At 32.3% G+C, this 11,386-nt stretch overlaps 1 non-coding gene across 1 annotated transcript; it reads right to left on the minus strand.

The window, feature by feature from the left end:
- Nucleotides 1–10,990: 10,990 nt before the first annotated feature.
- LOC127114539 (small nucleolar RNA R71) lies at nt 10,991–11,097 on the minus strand. The gene has a single exon (XR_007800377.1). It is a non-coding gene; the product is annotated as a small nucleolar RNA R71 (small nucleolar RNA).
- Nucleotides 11,098–11,386: the final 289 nt, after the last annotated feature.

Raw genomic sequence — 11,386 nt, forward strand, 5'->3', positions numbered from 1 at the left:
AAGTCAAGTCTTCACATAGAAGTCCAAATTCAAATGTATCATATGGATTCCAAGGTCTTAAGTCCCAAATTCCAAAGCAAATGCCAAGATCCTAATTCTAAGTCCATAACTTGTCTAGATGGTGATAAGAAGCTGATGACGTTCGATTTGGTTAGAGCACTTCAGAAGGTCTCAAAGCTTGGGAATTGTTGCAAAAGTTTCAGAGGGTGTTGGTGGAGCTAATAGAATCAAGAAAATGGATTGAAACATGATGAAACTCAAAACAAGATAGTTGATTTTTTTGGAAAAACTTCAAGTTGCGGCAGGGGTTTCTTGGCTCTCCAAAGCTTGGAAATGAATGCAGTAGCTTCCTCCATTTATAAGAAATGTATTTGGATCCAAATACATGTGGAATGATGTTGAATTCGTGCAAAACGAATTTGATCCAAGCGTGTAAAAAATGTGACTTGAAACTCCTCAAAACTTAGCTAAATGATGTGTTTTAAGTGTCAATTAACTTCTAGAGACTTGATTAAACATGTTTATGACCAAAACACTTTCTAATTTGACTTGTAATTGAGTCTAGTCATGATCAAATTTCGGACAATGGTGATTTCTTCAATTTCAAGTCACCATGTTCAACTCAATGGGGCATCCTACTCAAGAGGCTTTTTGATCTCATTCTTTTTGCAATGTGTTAACATCATGTCCAAGATTACAATGAGCTAAGAAAGGTCGCAGTTGGATGTTTGAGCAAAAAGTTATGGTGTGTTGAAGTTGACATAAAATATTGGTTCCATAACTTAGAAACATTTGACTGCTTCATGGCTGAAAATGACCTATAATGTCCCAATGAATTCCATGATTTCCAAGAATATTTAGACCTTGATCTTTGAAGCAAACTTGTAGAGGGTGTTACCAATGGCATTGTGCAAAAAGAATCAGCTCCATATATTAAGAATTGATTAAGTTATTATCTTTGAAAGTTGGCAAAAAGTCATTTGAAAATTAGTCAAATTTCACTAAGTCCACAAATGACCTATAATGTCTCTAAACATTTGATGATCCTCCAAGCATAATTGACTATTGTCATGTAAAGAGAAGTTGTAGAGGATGTTGAGAATTGAAGGAGTTGTGATCTTTGAAACTTTGACTTCAAAATATTGACTTTTAGGTCAAACCCCTTGGAACAAGTTTGTGCACTTGGACTTTTTTGCACCTCAAAGAACATGGGTGATCATATGAACTAAAGATAAGGTGTCCTTAATGGTCTCTTTATTAGATTTCTCAAAGTTTAAAGTTACTTTTTGAAGAAGACATGGAAAAAAACACATGAACCTTTGACTTTCTTGAGAAGTAAGCCATCAAACTTTGAGATGCTCTTGACTTGTGAAGTCCTACCTTGCACAATAAACTTAAGGGAAACAAGATATATTTTTTATATTTTGATTAGTGATTAAATAAGCAATGAAAAATAAACACAATGGTAAAACAAATGGGTGCTTGGTGATCTCTACAAGAAGCAAACTCAAAGATGGTTAAGGGAAGGGCCAGATGTGACATTGTTTGTATGCAAAAGATGCAAATAAGATGTGAGATCTTAGGATTAAAAATTAGGGTTTGACAATATTACATTCAATCATTGTTCAAAAACACACATTTCAACATACTTGTAATCATAACTCCATACATTCATACAAGTTGCATGCCGAAAAAGCTATTCCATAATTCGCTTGACAAATTAGCAAAACGTTGAACAATGACTTCATTTTGTATAAATTCCATTTATTTAATAATTTAATTCCAAACCTTTATAATTCACACATTATAATAATGTGAATTCATTGGTGAACCTTCTTATGAAACATATCATTACACTAATTGTTGAATGATTTCCTTATTATACACCCAAAATGTAGTTAAAGAGTTTTGTTTGCAAATTGATTGAATTTTTTAGTTTCTATAATAATTGAATTTAATACTCATACCTGATTCGTAAGGGGATCCTCCTGAATTCACATAAAATTGTAGTTGTGTATGGATTGATAATTTAAATTGTCATCTTTAATTCATCAAGATTTTACAATTATGTTAAAATTAGCACATATTTTCACTATATGGTCAAATTTCATTGACAAGTGATTTATGAATAATAATGCCTAAAATAACGAGAATATATATAGAGAATTACTTCATATGCTAGGAACCTACTCCATGTCTTCAACTTATTTCATTGGGAGACAGTAATATTGACAAGTATCTTTTCAACAAAATGAGAACATCTAGTGATTATATATTATTAAAAGATATCGTCAAGCCTAAATCTCGCTGAACTAAAAATGTCAATTAGAATTAAAAATCCAACAAAACTATACATTCAATGTGAATTGGTTAAAGTATTCCTTATTAACAAGGTATACATATCACAGTCAATCACTATACGAAACACACAATTCAATCTACTTGTAATCATAACTTCATACCTTCATACAAGGTGCATAGCAAAAAAAAATCCATAATTGGCGTGACCAATTAGGAAAATGTTGAACAATGATTTTATTTTGTATAAAAGAAATATTCTATTTGAGAATTTAATGTCAAACCCTTTAAATTCAAATGTTATAATAATGTGAAATCATTGGTAAACGTTCTTATGAAGCATATCATTACACGAATTATAAAATGGTTTCATCATTATACACCCTAAATATAGGTAAAGAGTTTTGTCAAATCCTAAACTTAATTCACATGAAAGTGTAGTTGTGTATGGATTGATAATTCAAAATGTCATCTTTAATTCATCAGGATTTAGCAATTTTGACATCCTTAGCGCATATTTTCACTATATGCTGAAATTTCATTGACACATAATTTGCGAATAATAATGCCTCCAAAAAATAAGGAGAAGATATTTAGAATTACTTCATATGCTAGGAAGCTCCTCATATCTTCAATTTATTACATTAGGAGACAATAATATTATATCTCTTGTTTCAATTGAATGATATCATCTAGTGAATATATTTATCAAAGATATCGTCAAACATAAATCTTGATGAATTAAATATGTCAACTAAAATTATAGATCCAACAAAAAACTATATTTTCAATGTGAATTGGCTAAAACATTCCTTATTAATTAGGTATACATATTACATTCAATCGTTGTTCGGAACACATGATTCAACATACATGTAATCATAACTCTATACCTTCATACATGGTGCATACCAAACAAACTATTCTATAATTTGCATGAACAATTAGCATGTTGAGCAATTATTTTATTTTGTATAAAGTCAATATTCAATTTGAGAATTTATTACCAAACCCTTTAAATTCAAACATCATAATAATGTGAAGTCATTTGTGAACCTTCTCATAAAGCATATCATTACACTAATTGTAAAATGGTTTCATCATTATACACCCTAAATGGAGGTAAAATAATTATTTTTCAAAATGGTTGATTTTTTTACTTCAGACAATCATTGAATTTGATACATATACATGATTTGTCAGAGGATTTGTGTTCAATTCACATGAAAAGGTAGTTGTGTTTGGAATGCTAATTCTAATTGTCATCTTTAATTGAAACGTGATTTGCGAATAATAATGCTTCAAAAAAAAGAGAAGATATAGAGACTTACTTCATATGCTAGGAACCTTATAATATTGAGAATTTTATAAGTTTTAAAACTTATGAAATAATGCTTCATATCTTCTACTTATTACATTTAAAGGCATTAATATTAACAAGTCACATGTCAATTGAATAACATGTAATGAAAAATATATTTATCAATGATATCATTAAGCCTAAATCTTAAAGATTTCAACTTGAATTATAAATCAAATAAAACTATCTTTTCATTGTGAATTGGCCAAATTATTCCTCATTAATCAGATATACATATTACTTTCAATCATTGTTCTAAACTCACAATTCAACCGACTTGTAATCAAAACTTCATATCTTCATATAAGATGCATAGAAAAAAAGAAAAAAAAACAATTCCATAATTTGTCTGGCCAATTAGCAGAAGATTGAGAAATGATTTCATTTTATATAAAGTCAATATTCAATTGTAGAATTTAACGTCAAGCCCTTTAAATTCACACTTTATGATAATGTGAAACCACCAAAAATATATTTATCAATGATATTGTTAAATCTAAACCTTAATGAATTAAAATTTTCAACTCAAATTATAAATCCACCAAAAAATATCTTTTTAATGTGAATTGGGTAAAATATAATGTGGCTCTATGTTGAATCAAAATTGTTAGGAAATCAAAAACTTTTCTCTAGAACTTACCTATACAAAAATCTCAAATAATATAAATGTCATACGATTTTGCATCTTAATTTGTCTAATAAAAAAACTCATATAATATATGAAAAATAATACAATTGAAGTTGGTTAATAACAAAGGTTGATTCAATGATTTAAATAGTAAAAGAAACCACGTTGATAAAAAAGGATATACAACATGTTTAAAACTTAAAAAAAACACGAAATGTCTCAAGACTTCCATGTGTTATATTTAACTCAATAAATCTTATGAAGGTCCATTTTCTTTATTCCATATTTATCTTGTAAGCCCGATCTACGAGGAAAAAAAGCCACCAGAATCATTCATTAGAACCTCCGATGAATCCACAAAATGTAAGATATTGATCATTTAATTCAAAGAATCAACATCACTTAATGGATTTGATTATTAACACTCCTGATTTACACATATTAACATACAACATAATAATTCACTAAACAAAATAAGCCAAAAGTACAACAAGGAATATATGATTAATGCATGAACAAAATGTTACCTTCAGATTGAGAATATGATGTATATATCTTCCATTCATTGTGGAATTACAACACCGCCGATCTGTTCCGAGAAGACATCAAGAATTACAAGGAGCTTATCAATTGAGATCTACAAGCATATTTATCTAGAAGATCCAGATCTGGTGAATCGAGTTCAATAATACCCTATTATCTTCAATTGCATCACGACACAAACTAGATCTAGTGAAGTTGTAAGATCCTTAACCTTTGACTGTCATAAGATAATATCCACCTTCTTCAACAACATTCTCGATCTTATTCACATCGAAAAACCGTGTTTGATTCTTCTGCATCCTTCTCAACTTCAAGAGAATTTGATATCTTCTAAATACTTTTAAGGTGGTTTCATCGACATTTTTCGTGGTTGATATTCATCTCTAAGAGAAAGAGAAAAATAAGTTTAAATTTGATGAATGCATCTAGGGTTTACAACTAAAGTGACTAGAGGATCTATTTATAATCAACCATAAAACGGGGCTGCTTGAATGTGTTTGGGCCTTACTCTATTGGACTAACAAATTTTGGGTCCAATTTTTCAAGAGTTGGAGAGTTAGTTTAATCCGGTACACCTAATTTTATCGTTGACATTTCACATTTAATTTTATATCAATATTGTCCCTCTTATTTTGTCTTGAAAAACATGTTAAAAAAATTGAAATATTCGATAGGCAAATTTAAAAATTAGGTATTCATTTTTATTGATATTTTATAAAAAAATAATTATTAAAATTGATCAATTTTTCAAAAAATCTAGTTATTGGTATATCGGATTTTTTTATCACATCCCTAAAAATCAAGCAATATTAAATTTGAATGATTTATGTTTTTCGAGATTTTTGGAGGGATGTGATACCTGAGAGCAATAAAAAAATACAAAATGACTTATCGAAATTTTTAAATATTCGATCATTCCCATGTATTTACCAGCATTTTCGAATTTGAACTACATCTATCAATTCAAAAGCATTGAAACCAATTGCTACAAAATAATTCTTTAAGTAAATTGCCAACAAATAAAAAAAATTATCAAGGAATAAAGAGAAATGGAAGATATTGAGATATAACTAATTTATCAAAGAATCAACATAATTTAATAATGAATTTAAGTATAGATTCAATATAAACAATAGACTTAATCATTTAATTCAAACAAAAGATTTGCACATTTTGAAATTTTAGATTTCAATATGGATTTTAAATAAAATTAAACTAAACTCACACTTGCCATAAGGAACAACCAAACCAAATTATAAGATAACTAAATTCAAGTCACAAACTAAATTCAAGTCACAACCAAATTGATGTGAATAAATTAAGTGAAGGAGAAAAATCAAATCAACAGAAAAAACATTGGCATTTTAATCATCTGTTCAATTAGTTGACAAAGATATTGTTATTATGAACAAAATATTACCTTGAGATTCTGAATATGCTCTATAAATCTTCCTTTCAACTGCTGAATGAAAAATGAATGAAAAACCATAAAGAAAAAAAAACTTTTATATTAGTCATGCACTCTTTATCTAATAGTCCTCTCTACAAATATTATTATAAATAAAATTACTTAACCTTATTTTAGTAATTTACTTAATTTATATTAATTTGATTTTATTCGATAAATTAATATTATTCTACCTTTAAAAAAATACAAAATACTATAGATGAATTTATTATTTAATATTTTTAGAATAATAGTTTTTAAAATTGTAATACCCCGTATTTCTTTAAATACTCAAATTCCTATTAATTGAGATCAATTGAGTTCCTATGTGCTCTAAAAGTTATCAATTGGGATAAATAGAGTAAATAATGAGTTCAGGTTGACTTAATTAATATTAATTATGACTGACCTTTGTTAATTGGGACATTTTGATAACACTAACAATGGGTCAATAGCTCTGGTGGAACAAATATTATGGTTAATACCACTTAAGATATTTGTTTCTACCACTTAATAACCACACAAATGTTCATGACCACTTGCTAGTAACCTTGACTCACTCACCACCACACATTTTTTTTATCTCCTACCAACTACCCACATGTACCATTTCATTTGCTCTATGTATCAAAGAGAATAGAGAGAAAGAGGAAAGCTCGAGAGAAGAAGGGAAGGCAAGGCTAGTGAAGAAGAAGAAGAAGAAGAAGAAAAACTTGGAACCAATACCATCATCCTCATCCTCATCTCATCTTCAACAAATTCTCCTCTTCCATTCTTGAGGTGGGTTCTAGTTAGAAATCCTAGACTTCTAGAGGATTAGGGTTGTAGAATCATAGATAAATTATGAAAATCCATGTTATGTGATGAATATTTCCCTTGATGTTGTTGTTGTCATGAACATGTGTTTGATGTGTTATTATGATTGTTGTGATACATGATTTGTTGTGATGGTGGTTAAATGATTGGTTGTGTTTATGATGTTGAAATCCTTGTGGTTATGAACTTGGAATTCTTGTTAAACATGTGTATATGAGCATGTAGTGAGATGGATGTGTTGGAAGAATGAGTGTGGGTTTGGTTGGAAATGGTTTAACAGGAAAAAAATAGTGTTCTGAGAAATGAAAAAGTGAAAAGTGTGTAGTCCAATCAATTGGTCCCTGCAAACCAATCGATTGTATCACCTTTTGTTTTGCAGAAAAAATGTGATTTTTACAGGACCAATCGATTGACATAACATTACAATCGATTGCACAAACTTGTTGTATATGAACAGTGAAACATTTTCAGTGAGCCAATCGATTGACACTCAAGATCAATCGATTGATCCTCAGCAAACCTTAAAAAACAGAAATGTGAGAGGAACCAATCGATTGGGCCTCCCCAACCAATCGATTGACTTATATTAAAAACTTCAAAATCCATTTCTTAAGTGTTTCTAAATGCACTCTTCCAACCATTAATCATTTGCGATGCTATGCTTATGTTGAAACACATGCTAATGGTGAAAATTACATGATGAATATAGTAAGTTAACCTAGGATTAGTATTAGGTCATGAGTGAGGTTTATAACTTATATAACATTGGATGACGGTATTCATTCGTACGACGCTTATGTGGAGGTCGTGGGCGAATTGTTGCCATGATTGAGAATGAGACGCATTGTATGGAACATGCCATGTTATTATTTGTGCATTGTGGTAAATGAAGTCACCTGTGATTGATGGATTTTGTTATGGTTCGTGGAACCAATGTTTGTGGAACCGCTCATGTATTCAGAATGTGTATTTTCTGTGATGGTGCACATCTCTATTTGGTATGCTTAGATGAGTAAGCATTGGGATGTGGGACCGATGATTCGAGCCTCAATTGGGTTTGATCCCCAACCACGGCGGACATGGGGGAAAGGTGGACATCTAAATGGGTTGGATCCCCATACGGTGAGAGAGACCCTAAGTGGGTTAGATTCCCATATGGGTAACGGTCGCTTGAACTGGGGATTAAGCCTCATAGAGGACCCGATATCCACTGTGAAAGTCAAATCATAGTAGCATGCATGATTCGGGTCTGGCTTAGACGTAAGTCTGTTCGGGAATTGATGTGTCGTGATCTTAATAATGATCGTGGTTGAGTTGTAAGAACTCAGGTGCATGTTGCCATATACTGCGAGTTAGTTTCCCCATCGCTCAACTCTTTGTTCCCTTGTTGACTTGAGTTGAATATGATTAGAAAACCCTATAGAGCCAAGTGGATCCATAAGATAGGGAATCCACTGAGATTATTATCTCACCCCATGTTGTTGATTATTTTTCAGGTGGTTCTGAGCAGGTGAAGGGTAAGGACAAGATAGAGTGATGTCTTGCTTACCTGCCGACTGGATGGCTATTCCGCTGTGTAGATATTTTTGGGATCATTATTTAATGATCTAGTTCCTAGTAGTTTTATTTTGGGCACTTTTGTGTACATTTTATGCCATGTTATGTTTCTTTTGGGCATGTATGTATTGATAACGTGAAAATACATTGTATATTTGCCTTGATTTACACTTAAAACTCGTACCACTTTTATTTATATTCAGATTATTCCGTAAGTGTTCGAGTTATTTTGCAGGTATTTAAATCCCCATGCTTAAATGAGCTAAGTAAAGAAAAGGAAGGAAAAGAAGAAGAAACGGAAGAGAAGACAGTAGAAAAGCAGAGAATACAAATTATGTGCATGTGACGACCGTCACAAAGCCTGTCATGACTGTCACAGGCCATCATGAACGTCACGCGAACAAAATCAGCACTTTGAAACTGTCAACAGAAGTAATCCACCATGCCCTTACTTCTCGTTCCTCAGCCACTTTCCGTGGATTCTTCACTCAACCAAGTCATCCTTATTTCTCTCAACTGCCAAGACCTAATGGGGGATATAAAAGGATGGAAGTTGGAAACCTACAGGGACGCTTAATTTTTCTCTCGGAAGCCAGCTTTGAAGATCTTTTTTTCTGTCTGCATTTTTTTCACACATTTCTGTTTTGTCTTTTATTTTTCTTCAGCAACATTATTCTCTTCTACCGTTCAGAGCTTTGATTTTCCCTTTTTCCTTTCCGCTTTTCATTTAGCCAAAGTAGTAGTTTCCTACACTGGGGACCTACTACAATTTATTTAGTCAAAGCAATTACTTCGAAATAGCAGAATCCTACCGACCTGTGGAGGACTGCTCAAGTACTTCAAGATTCGGCATATTCTATTAATTCAATTTCCAGGTTTTTATTCAATTATAATTGTTATTGCTTTATTATTATTATAATCATGTTTGCTTTATTGTTGATCTGTTTATGTTCGTCTGTGTTTGGATTGTTTAACATGTCCGGCTAAACTACCGGTATCGGTATGTAACAATTTAATTAGACGGGATTTAATAATAATCAGTGTAAAACTTCTTTCCTCAAACAATCTTTTTGGCTGTGTGGTTTTAATTTAAATTTAATTAAGTCACAAGAGTGAGAAGCTATTTAATACGATTTTGCCACGAGAGTGGGAAATTAACTAAGGTGAGAACTGACAATCGCGAGAGCGTGAGGGTCGAACTGGATAGTAAAAACTAGGCATTGATTTTAAAAACAGCGAGAGCACTTTAAAAGCAATTAGAACTTATTTATTTCAAAAAGTATTTTTAACTTCAAATGGGACAACGAGAGCGTACATTCTGACTTAAAGGTATAGTCCAAATCAACAATCACGAGAGTGTGAGATAAAGCCTTTTAAATAAGTATTTTCTACTGAAAGATATTTGGTACTTAAATTATACACCGGTGACTTATCGAATCCCTGACGATTAATGCGTTGCATACTAATATCCTTCTATTAATATTTTCTTAAGACTTAACTTCTCTTAGATTTAATTTTCTTCAACCAAACTTCTAAAAAAAATCTCCCTTAGCTAAACATAGTAACGTCGGTAGCATTAGTTTGACCATCGGTCCTTGTGGAATCGATATCTTTTAAAACTAAAAAGACTAGACTATGCACTTGCAGTCAAGTACCCGATAGACTATATTCTATATACAGTCACGAGACGTATCAAGTTTTTAGTGCCATTGTCGGGGACCTTATAGTGCGATTCTTTCGTTGCACAGTATAGACTAAGGTAAAAAACTAATCTCATTTCCTTATTTCCCCTGATTGTATGTCAAGTACTCGCTCACAAGGCGACAACTTAGCACCACCAATCGCTGAATTAGAGCATTTCTTATATTTAAGACGCCGAATACTAGAGTACCAACGAAGGTACAATATTCCTGATATCTTCTTTCCTACTGCTGAATCAGTTGAAAAACCAACCATGGCTGCAGTAGATCCACATAATCGTCCTTTTAAGTTCTACGCTACCCCATCCCAACAAGAACCTCACAACAACATTGCTTCCCCTGCTATCAATCGAAACGATTTCGAGCTGAAACCTTCATTATTATCAGCCGTCCAACAACGTCAATTTGCTGAAAATCCTACGGACGACCCTAATGAACATTTGACCAAGTTTGTACAGTACACAGACACTGTGAAGGCGAATGGTGTATCTCAATATGCGATAAGACTACGCCTCTTTCCTTTCTCTCTAAGAGGAAGAGCTTGGGCTTGGTTGCAATCCTTTCCATCCAACTCAGTTACAACATGGGAAGAACTGAAGAACGTTTTCTTATCCCGATATTTTCCGCCAAGCAAAACTACTATGATGAGAGCTCAAATCAACGGATTTCAACAAAAGGATGTAGAATCTCTCTACGACGCGTGGGAGAGATACAAAGACATGATGAGGATATGTCCACATCATGATCTCGAAGACTGGGTGATCATTCACACATTTTACAATGGGCTTTTGTATAACACAAGACTGACAGTAGACGCTGCCGCGGGCGGTGCACTTATGGACAAGCCATACAACAAAGCCTATAAACTCATTTAAAACATGGCCCAAAACCATTGCCAATGGGGAGGTGAAAGAACTCCAGTAGAAAAGTCCAAAAAAAAAGTGGAATGTACGAAATCAGTAGCCTTGACCACGTCCATGCAAAGGTAGATGCCCTTGTTCAAAAGTTAGACAACTTGACCATGCCACCCGTAGCCA

The sequence above is a fragment of the Lathyrus oleraceus genome, unplaced genomic scaffold (assembly GCF_024323335.1).
Source record: "Lathyrus oleraceus cultivar Zhongwan6 unplaced genomic scaffold, CAAS_Psat_ZW6_1.0 chrUn0555, whole genome shotgun sequence".
In the NCBI taxonomy this organism is placed as follows: domain Eukaryota; kingdom Viridiplantae; phylum Streptophyta; class Magnoliopsida; order Fabales; family Fabaceae; genus Lathyrus; species Lathyrus oleraceus.